The sequence below is a fragment of the Oncorhynchus nerka genome, unplaced genomic scaffold (assembly GCF_034236695.1).
Source record: "Oncorhynchus nerka isolate Pitt River unplaced genomic scaffold, Oner_Uvic_2.0 unplaced_scaffold_937, whole genome shotgun sequence".
Taxonomy (NCBI): domain Eukaryota; kingdom Metazoa; phylum Chordata; class Actinopteri; order Salmoniformes; family Salmonidae; genus Oncorhynchus; species Oncorhynchus nerka.
Window position 1 is genome coordinate 16261 of NW_027040371.1, and position 11312 is coordinate 27572.

Sequence of the window (11312 nt, forward strand, 5' to 3'; positions counted from 1 at the left end):
TAAGAGTATTCCACATTGTAACCACTAAGAGTATTCCACATTATAACCACTAAGTGTATTCCACATTGTAACCACTAAGATTATCCCACATTGTAACCACTAAGATTATTCCACATTGTAACCACTAAGAGTATTCCACATTGTAACCACTAAGAGTGTATTCCACATTATAACCACTAAGAGTATCCCACATTGTAACCACTAAGAGTATCCCACATTGTAACCACTAAGAGTATCACACATTGTAACCACTAAGAGTATTCCACATTGTAACCACTAAGAGTATTCCACATTGTAACCACTAAGAGTGTATTCCACATTATAACCACTAAGAGTATCCCACATTGTAACCACTAAGATTATCCCACATTGTAACCACTAAGAGTATTCCACATTGTAACCACTAAGAGTATTCCACATTGTAACCACTAAGAGTATTCCACATTGTAACCACTAAGAGTATTCCACATTATAACCACTAAGAGTATTCCTCATTGTAACCACTAAGAGTATTCCACATTATAACCACTAAGAGTATCCCACATTGTAACCACTAAGAGTATTCCACATTGTAACCACTAAGAGTATCCCACATTGTAACCACTAAGAGTATTCCACATTATGAACACCAAGAGTATCCCACATTGTAACCACTAAGAGTATTCCACATTGTAACCACTAAGAGTATCCCACATTGTAACCACTAAGAGTATTCCACATTATGAACACCAAGTGTATCCCACATTGTAACCACTAAGAGTATTCCACATTATAACCACTAAGTGTATTCCACATTGTAACCACTAAGAGTGTTCCCACATTGTAACCACTAAGAGTATTCCACATTGTAACCACTAAGAGTATCCCACATTGTAACCACTAAGAGTATTCCACATTGTAACCACTAAGAGTATTCCACATTGTAACCACTAAGAGTATTCCACATTGTAACCACTAAGAGTATCCCACATTGTAACCACTAAGAGTATCCCACATTGTAACCACTAAGAGTATCCCACATTGTAACCACTAAGAGTATCCCACATTGTAACCACTAAGAGTATTCCACATTGTAACCACTAAGAGTATTCCACATTGTAACCACTAAGAGTATTCCACATTGTAACCACTAAGAGTATTCCACATTGTAACCACTAAGAGTATTCCACATTGTAACCACTAAGAGTATCCCACATTGTAACCACTAAGAGTATTCCACATTATAACCACTAAGAGTATCCCACATTATAACCACTAAGAGTATTCCACATTGTAACCACTAAGAGTATCCCACATTGTAACCACTAAGAGTATTCCACATTATAACCACTAAGAGTATCCCACATTATAACCACTAAGAGTATTCCACATTGTAACCACTAAGAGTATTCCACATTGTAACCACTAAGAGTATTCCACATTGTAACCACTAAGAGTATCCCACATTGTAACCACTAAGAGTATTCCACATTGTAACCACCAAGTGTATCCCACATTGTAACCACTAAGAGTATTCCACATTGTAACCACTAAGAGTATCCCACATTGTAACCACTAAGAGTGTCCCACATTGTAACCACTAAGAGTATTCCACATTGTAACCACTAAGAGTATTCCACATTGTAACCACTAAGAGTATCCCACATTGTAACCACTAAGAGTGTCCCACATTGTAACCACTAAGAGTATCCCACATTGTAACCACTAAGAGTATTCCACATTGTAACCACTAAGAGTATTCCACATGATAACCACTAAGAGTATTCCACATGATAACCACTAAGAGTATCCCACATTGTAACCACTAAGAGTATTCCACATTATGAACACCAAGTGTATCCCACATTGTAACCATTTCTTCTTTTGACCAGTCAGTGTATTTAGACTAGAGTAATATCTTCAGCTCTAGCTGCACCGGCCACAGGGTCTCTCTCTCTGCTGAGGTTCCTGTTCTGTCATCAGAAGTCTGTTTTATCTGGATGTCAAAAGCCTTCTGCTCATTTTGAACCATTCAGAGATGATAGGTTAGTGAATTAAAAACATTTTGCCTTCAGCAAATATGAAAGGAGAAACAGAAAAGACTGCAAGGAAACTGAATGAGAACCATCCTTTGTTTCATTGTCAGGGGCACGCCGAGGTGATTTGAGGAACTTATTTATGCACTGTAAGCAGAACAATAGAGAGAAATGATTAAATACAGACTCTTCAAGCTGTAGACATCTCATTGTGGAGGGCCCAGGCTTGCCACTGGGCTGCCGTGATAAAAGCAGTATGAGCTGATAGCTGATACAATTTGCCAGGCGATTTGAAGGGGGTGTGGTGGTGGTGGGGGACGGGGGAGACGGGGGACGGCTCTGGCTGAGCCTAGCGCTGACAGGCTGTAAGAGCTATAATAAAATCATTAGAATGTAAATGCTTTATTGCAAAATAAGAGCCTCGAGCTAGGGTGACATTATCTACTGCCACCGAATGAAAGGGCCGATTAGCATTCCCTGATTCAATGATAGAGACTTATCTTTATTAAAATTTGTCAAATGGAGTCTTCATTTTCCGTGATTGAGTTTTAAGCAGATGTAATATCAGGTGCAGTGTGAGAGGAGGAGGCCCAGGAGATCATTAGTTTACACAGTTCTTCTCTACATATGTTTCATAACCAACCAATTGGATTTTGATTTAACGTGTGTCACTATCTAATACATTTTGAATATAAATATGGGTGAGTTTACTAAATAATGATTGAAAGTGTACACCTCTTTAACATGTGTCTCATAAATGTGGAATTTGATTTGTTTGAATATGTGAATCGCTGTGTGTCCTAATTATTGTTGCATAATATGAAGGTTACTATCTGACTTGATTTAAACGCTCATATTCCTGATAGAAATAGTCAGAGCCAAGTATTAAGGGGATTCAGACAAGAGATAGATATCATATGGGTTAGGGTTGAGACAGGAGATATATATCATATGGGTTAGGGTTAGTATTCAGACAGGAGATATATATCATATGGGTTAGGGTTGAGACAGGAGATAGATATCATATGGGTTAGGGTTGAGACAGGAGATATATATCATATGGGTTAGGGTTGAGACAGGAGATAGATATCATATGGGTTAAGGTTAGTATTGAGACAGGAGATAGATATCATATGGGTTAAGGTTAGTATTGAGACAGGAGATAGATATCATATGGGTTAAGGTTAGTATTGAGACAGGAGATAGATATCATATGGGTTAGGGTTAGTATTGAGACAGGAGATATATATCATATGGGTTAGGGTTAGTATTGAGACAGGATATAGATATCATATGGGTTAGGGTTATTATTCAGACAGGAGATAGATATCATATGGGTTAGGGTTAGTATTGAGACAGGAGATAGATATCATATGGGTTAGGGTTAGTATTCAGACAGGAGATATATATCATATGGGTTAGGGTTAGTATTGAGACAGGAGATATATATCATATGGGTTAGGGTTAGTATTGAGACAGGATATATATATCATATGGGTTAGGGTTAGTATTCAGACAGGATATAGAGGGGTTAGTATTCAGACAGGAGATAGATATCATATGGGTTAGGGTTAGTATTGAGACAGGAGATAGATATCATATGGGTTAGGGTTAGTAGACAGTGGATTGTTATGCTAATAACAGATTACAGTAGATAGATATCATATGGGGGTTAGTATTGAGACAGGAGATAGATATCATATGGGTTAAGTTAGTATTGAGACAAGAGATAGATATCATATGGGTTAGGGTTAGTATTGAGACAGGATATAGATATCATATGGGTTAGGGTTAGTATTGAGACAAGATATAGATATCATATGGGTTAGGTTAGTATTACAGGATATAGATATCAGGGTTAGTATTGAGACAGGATATAGATATCATATGGGTTAGGGTTAGTATTGAGACAGGATATATATATCATATGGGTTAGGGTTAGTATTTGAGACAGGAGATATATATCATATGGGTTAGGGTTAGTATTGAGACAAGATATAGATATCATATGGGTTAGGGTTAGTATTGAGACAAGAGATAGATATCATATGGGTTAGTGAGACAGGAGATAGATATCATATGGGTTAGGGTTAGTATTGAGACAGGATATAGATATCATATGGGTTAGGGTTAGTATTGAGACAGGAGATAGATATCATATGGGTTTGAGACAGGAGGTTAGTATTGAGACAGACAGGAGATAGATATCATAGTATTCAGGAGATATTATGGGTTAGGGTTAGTATTCAGACAGGAGATATATATCATATGGGTTAGGGTTAGTATTGAGACAGAGATAGATATCATATGGGTTAGGGTTAGTATTGAGACAGGAGATAGATATCATATGGGTTAGGTTAGTATTGAGACAGGATATATATATCATATGGGTTAGGGTTAGTATTCAGACAGGAGATAGATATCATATGGGTTAGGGTTAGTATTCAGACAGGAGATAGATATCATATGGGTTAGGGTTAGTATTCAGACAGGAGATAGATATCATATGGGTTAGGGTTATTGAGACAGGATATAGATATCATATGGGTTAGGGTTAGTATTGAGACAGAGATATAGATATCATATGGGTTAGGAGTTAGTATTGAGACAGGATATATATATCATATTGGTTGAGAGTTGAGGAGGAGATAGATATCATATGGGTTAGGGTTAGTATTCAGACAGGAGATATATATCATATGGGTTAGGGTTAGTATTCAGACAAGAGATATATATCATATGGGTTAGGGTTAGAATTGAGACAAGAGATAGATATCATATGGGTTAGGGTGAGACAGGAGATAGATATCATATGGGTTAGGGTTAGTATTGAGACAGGATATATATATCATATGGGTTAGGGTTAGTATTCAGACAGGAGATATATATCATATGGGTTAGGGTTAGTATTGAGACAGGAGATAGATATCATATGGGTTAGGGTTAGTATTGAGACAGGAGATATATATCATATGGGTTAGGGGTGAGACAGGAGATAGATATCATATGGGTTAGGGTTAGTATTCAGACAGGAGATATATATCATATGGGTTAGGGTTAGTATTCAGACAGGAGATATATATCATATGGGTTAGGGTTAGTATTGAGACAGGAGATAGATATCATATGGGTTAGGGTTAGTATTGAGACAGGAGATAGATATCATATGGGTTAGGGTTAGTATTGAGACAGGATATATATATCATATGGGTTAGGGTTAGTATTCAGACAGGAGATAGATATCATATGGGTTAGGGTTAGTATTCAGACAGGAGATAGATATCATATGGGTTAGGGTTAGTATTCAGACAGGAGATAGATATCATATGGGTTAGGGTTATTATTGAGACAGGATATAGATATCATATGGGTTAGGGTTAGTATTGAGACAGGATATAGATATCATATGGGTTAGGGTTAGTATTCAGACAGGATATAGATATCATATGGGTTAGGGTTAGTATTCAGACAGGAGATAGATATCATATGGGTTAGGGTTAGTATTGAGACAGGAGATAGATATCATATGGGTTAGGGTTAGTATTCAGACAGGAGATATATATCATATGGGTTAGGGTTAGTATTGAGACAGGAGATATATATCATATGGGTTAGGGTTAGTATTGAGACAGGATATATATATCATATGGGTTAGGGTTAGTATTCAGACAGGATATAGATATCATATGGGTTAGGGTTAGTATTCAGACAGGAGATAGATATCATATGGGTTAGGGTTAGTATTGAGACAGGAGATAGATATCATATGGGTTAGGGTTAGTAGACAGTGGATTGTTATGCTAATAACAGATTACAGTAGATAGATATCATATGGGTTAGGGTTAGTATTGAGACAGGAGATAGATATCATATGGGTTAAGGTTAGTATTGAGACAAGAGATAGATATCATATGGGTTAGGGTTAGTATTGAGACAGGATATAGATATCATATGGGTTAGGGTTAGTATTGAGACAAGAGATAGCTATCATATGGGTTAGGGTTAGTATTGAGACAGGATATAGATATCATATGGGTTAGGGTTAGTATTGAGACAGGATATAGATATCATATGGGTTAGGGTTAGTATTGAGACAGGATATATATATCATATTGGTTAGGGTTAGTATTATACAGGATATATATATATATGGGTTAGGGTTAGTATTCAGACAGGAGATATATATCATATGGGTTAGGTTAGTATTCAGACAAGAGATATATATCATATAGGGTTAGAATTGAGACAAGAGATAGATATCATATGGGTTTGAGACAGGAGATAGATATCATATGGGTTAGGGTTAGTATTGAGACAGGATATATATATCATATGGGTTAGTGAGACAGAGATAGATATCATATGGGTTAGGGTTAGTATTGAGACAGGAGATATATATCATATGGGTCAGGGGTGAGACAGGAGATAGATATCATATGGGTTAGGGTTAGTATTCAGACAGGAGATATATATCATATGGGTTAGGGTTAGTATTCAGACAGGAGATATATATCATATGGGTTAGGGTTAGTATTGAGACAGGAGATAGATATCATATGGGTTAGGGTTAGTATTGAGACAGGAGATAGATATCATATGGGTTAGGGTTAGTATTGAGACAGGATATATATATCATATGGGTTAGGTTAGTATTCAGACAGGAGATAGATATCATATGGGTTAGGGTTAGTATTCAGACAGGAGATAGATATCATATGGATTAGGTTATTATTGAGACAGGAGATAGATATCATATGGGTTAGGGTTAGTATTGAGACAGGAGATAGATATCATATGGGTTAGGGTTAGTATTGAGACAGATATATATATCATATTGGTTAGGGTTAGGTTGAGACAGGAGATATATATCATATGGGTTAGGGTTAGTATTCAGACATTGAGACATATGGGTTAGGAGTATTAGATATATATCATATGGGTTAGGTTAGAATTGAGTCAAGAGATAGATATATTGAGACAGGAGATAGATATCATATGGGTTAGGTTAGTATTGAGACAGGATATATATATCATATGGGTTAGGGTTAGTATTCAGACAGGAGATATATATCATATGGGTTAGGGTTAGTATTGAGACAGGAGATAGATATCATATGGGTTAGGGTTAGTATTGAGACAGGAGATATATATCATATGGGTTAGGGGTGAGACAGGAGATAGATATCATATGGGTTAGGGTTAGTATTCAGACAGGAGATATATATCATATGGGTTAGGGTTAGTATTCAGACAGGAGATATATATCATATGGGTTAGGGTTAGTATTGAGACAGGAGATAGATATCATATGGGTTAGGGTTAGTATTGAGACAGGAGATAGATATCATATGGGTTAGGGTTAGTATTGAGACAGGATATATATATCATATGGGTTAGGGTTAGTATTCAGACAGGAGATAGATATCATATGGGTTAGGGTTAGTATTCAGACAGGAGATAGATATCATATGGGTTAGGGTTAGTATTCAGACAGGAGATAGATATCATATGGGTTAGGGTTATTATTGAGACAGGATATAGATATCATATGGGTTAGGGTTAGTATTGAGACAGGATATAGATATCATATGGGTTAGGGTTAGTATTCAGACAGGATATAGATATCATATGGGTTAGGGTTAGTATTCAGACAGGATATAGATATCATATGGGTTAGGGTTAGTATTCAGACAGGAGATAGATATCATATGGGTTAGGGTTAGTATTGAGACAGGATATAGATATCATATGGGTTAGGGTTAGTATTCAGACAGGAGATAGATATCATATGGGTTAGGGTTAGTATTGAGACAGGAGATAGATGTCATATGGGTTAGGGTTAGTATTAAGACAGTGGATTGTTATGCTAATAACAGATTACAGTAGATAGATATCATATGGGTTAGGGTTAGTATTCAGATAGGATATAGATATCATATGGGTTAGGGTTAGTATTCAGACAGGAGATAGATATCATATGGGTTAGGGTTAGTATTCAGACAGGAGATAGATATCATATGGGTTAGGGTTAGTATTCAGACAGGAGATAGATATCATATGGGTTAGGGTTATTATTGAGACAGGATATAGATATCATATGGGTTAGGGTTAGTATTCAGACAGGATATAGATATCATATGGGTTAGGGTTAGTATTCAGACAGGAGATAGATATCATATGGGTTAGGGTTAGTATTGAGACAGGATATAGATATCATATGGGTTAGGGTTAGTATTCAGACAGGAGATAGATATCATATGGGTTAGGGTTAGTATTGAGACAGGAGATAGATATCATATGGGTTAGGGTTAGTATTAAGACAGTGGATTGTTATGCTAATAACAGATTACAGTAGATAGATATCATATGGGTTAGGGTTAGTATTCAGATAGGATATAGATATCATATGGGTTAGGGTTAGTATTGAGACATAGCTCACCCCCTCACAGGACCGTGAGAGTATCTGAGACTGGCCCTTTCATCAGCCACCATGGATTCCACGGCTGGCTCGGTCCATTGAGCCCCACCTCCCATTGGTCCTGGGGCTGGCTCGGGTCCATTGGGCCCCACCTCCCATTGGTGAGATTCGAAATGGTCGGTAATCTGTTTGTTGACTTGGCTTTCGAAGACCTTAGAAAGGCATGGTAGGATAGATATAGGTCTGTAGCAGTTTGGGTCAAGAGTGTCCCCCCCTTTGAAGAGGGGGATGACCGCAGCTGCTTTCCAATCTTTGGGAATCTCAGGCGACACGAAAGACAGGTTGAACAGGCTAGTAATAGGGGTGGCAACAATTTCGGCAGATAATTTTAAAAAGAAAGGGTCCAGATTGTCTAGCCCGGCTGATATATTATCGAATAGATATTTGAAAAACACCCTGAGGATTGATTATAAAAAACTTTTGCCATGTTTGAAAACATCCAAAGATCATCAAAGGTAAACGGTTAATTTGATTGCTTTTCTGATTTTCGTGACCAAGCTTCCTGCTGCTAGCTGGACATAATGCTATGCTAGGCTATCGATAAACTTACACAAACGCTTGTCTTGCTTTGGCTGTAAAGCATAATTTCAAAATCTGAGAAGACAGGGTGGATTAGCAGGAGGCTAAGCTGTGTTTCACTATATTTCACTTGTGATTTTCATGAATATTAATATTTTCTAGTAATATTTTTTGACCGTTGCGTTATGCTACTTAGTGCAGTTGATGACAATTCTCCCGGATCCGGGATGGGTAGTTCTAAGAGGTTTTAATAGGAAGTCCACTGTGTGCAGTTCACCCTGCACTATCAGCTCAAGCATAAATATCACTGTCTAGTCTACCTCTGATAAGACTCCCAAAAACAATCAAGAATCCCGTAAAAGTGCTTGATAAAGCCCACATTAACATATGTAGCCTAAGAAACAAGGTTCATGACATTGATAACTTGCTAGTAACAGATAAGAATCCGTTTAATATACGGAACTATCTCTGAAATTCACTTAGATAAAATCTTTTTTAATGATACAGTGGAACCAATACATGATTTCAGAAGATACAGGAATGCCAATGGTGGAGGTGTTGCCATTTATGTTCAGAGTCATATTCCTGTGAAGATAAGAGAGGATCTCATGTTAAATACTGTTGCAGTAATATGGCTACAGGTTCATCTGCCTCCCCTAAAGCCCATTCTGGTGGGAAGCTGCTATAGACCAGTCAGTATCTGGATAATGTTAAATACTGTTGCAGTAATATGGCTACAGGTTCATCTGCCTCCCCTAAAGCCCATTCTGGAGGGAAGCTGCTATAGACCAGTCAGTATCTGGATAATGTTAAATACTGTTGCAGTAATATGGCTACAGGTTCATCTGCCTCCCCTAAAGCCCATTCTGGTGGGAAGCTGCTATAGACCAGTCAGTATCTGGATAATGTTAAATACTGTTGTAGTAATATGGCTACAGGTTCATCTGCCTCACCTAAAGCCCATTCTGGTGGGAAGCTGCTATAGACCAGTCAGTATCTGGATAATGTTAAATACTGTTGTAGTAATATGGCTACAGGTTCATCTGCCTCACCTAAAGCCCAGCCCATTGAAAATGACTGAGGATGATAGCGGATGATATTGACTCTCCTATTGGCCTCAATCTAAGCCTACAGGAAAGTGTGTGCCCTCAGGCCTGGAGGGAAGTAAAAGTCAATCCCATTACCCAATCATAGTAAAGCACCCTCTACTGATTCAAACAGCCAACCATGTCATAAGGATGTCATAAGGTGAACGCGGAGTCAATCACCACCTTCCGGAGACACCTGAAACCCCACCTCTTTAAGGAATACCTAGGATAGGATAAAGTAATCCTTCTCACCCCCCCCCCCCTTAAAAGACCTAGATGCACTATTGTAAAGTGGCTGTTCCACTGGATGTCATAAGGTGAAAGCACCAATTTGTAAGTCGCTCTGGATAAGAGCGTCTGCTAAATGACTTAAATGTAAATGTAAATGTAACCAATCAGCCTGCTACCAACACTTCGTAAACTTTTTGGGAAAAAAAAATCGTGTTTGACCAGATACATTTGGTATTTTATAGTAAACAAAGCAACAACAGATTTTCAGCACGCTTATAGGGAAGGATATTCAAAATGTACAGCACTTACACAAATGACTGATGATCGGCTGAGAGAAAATTATAATACAAAGAATGTGGGGGCTGTTTTGTTAGACTTCAGTGCGGGTTTTGACATTATTGATCATAATCTGCTGCTGGGAAAACGTATGTCTTATGACTTTACACCCCCTGCTATATTGTGGATAAAGAGTTACCTTGTCCAAGAGAACACAGAGGGTGTATCTACAACATAATCCAGGTAGAGTCAGGCATTCCCCAGGGCAGCTGTCTATGCCCCTTATTATTTTCAACCTACGAGTGAAGACTGTGTATCTATGCACGCCGATGACTCAACACAAAGAGTGACATGCCACCAGAGAGCTCTTCCCAGTCCCCAAGCCAAGAACAGACTATGGGGATGTGCACAGTACTGCATAGAGCCATGAATACAGATACAAATACACCTTATGGAACAGCGGGGACTCTGAAGAGACACACACACATGCATACGCACACACGATAACATACACACTATACACACACGCACACATGGCTTTTGTGTTGTAGATGTGTGGTAATAGAGTAGTGGCCTGAGGGAACACACTTAAAGTGTTGTGAAATATGCTGTAAAATGTAATGTAATGTTTTTAAAATTGTACTTTATTTTGCTGGACCCCTGGAAGAGTAGCTGCTGACTTGGCAGGAACTCATGGGGATCCAT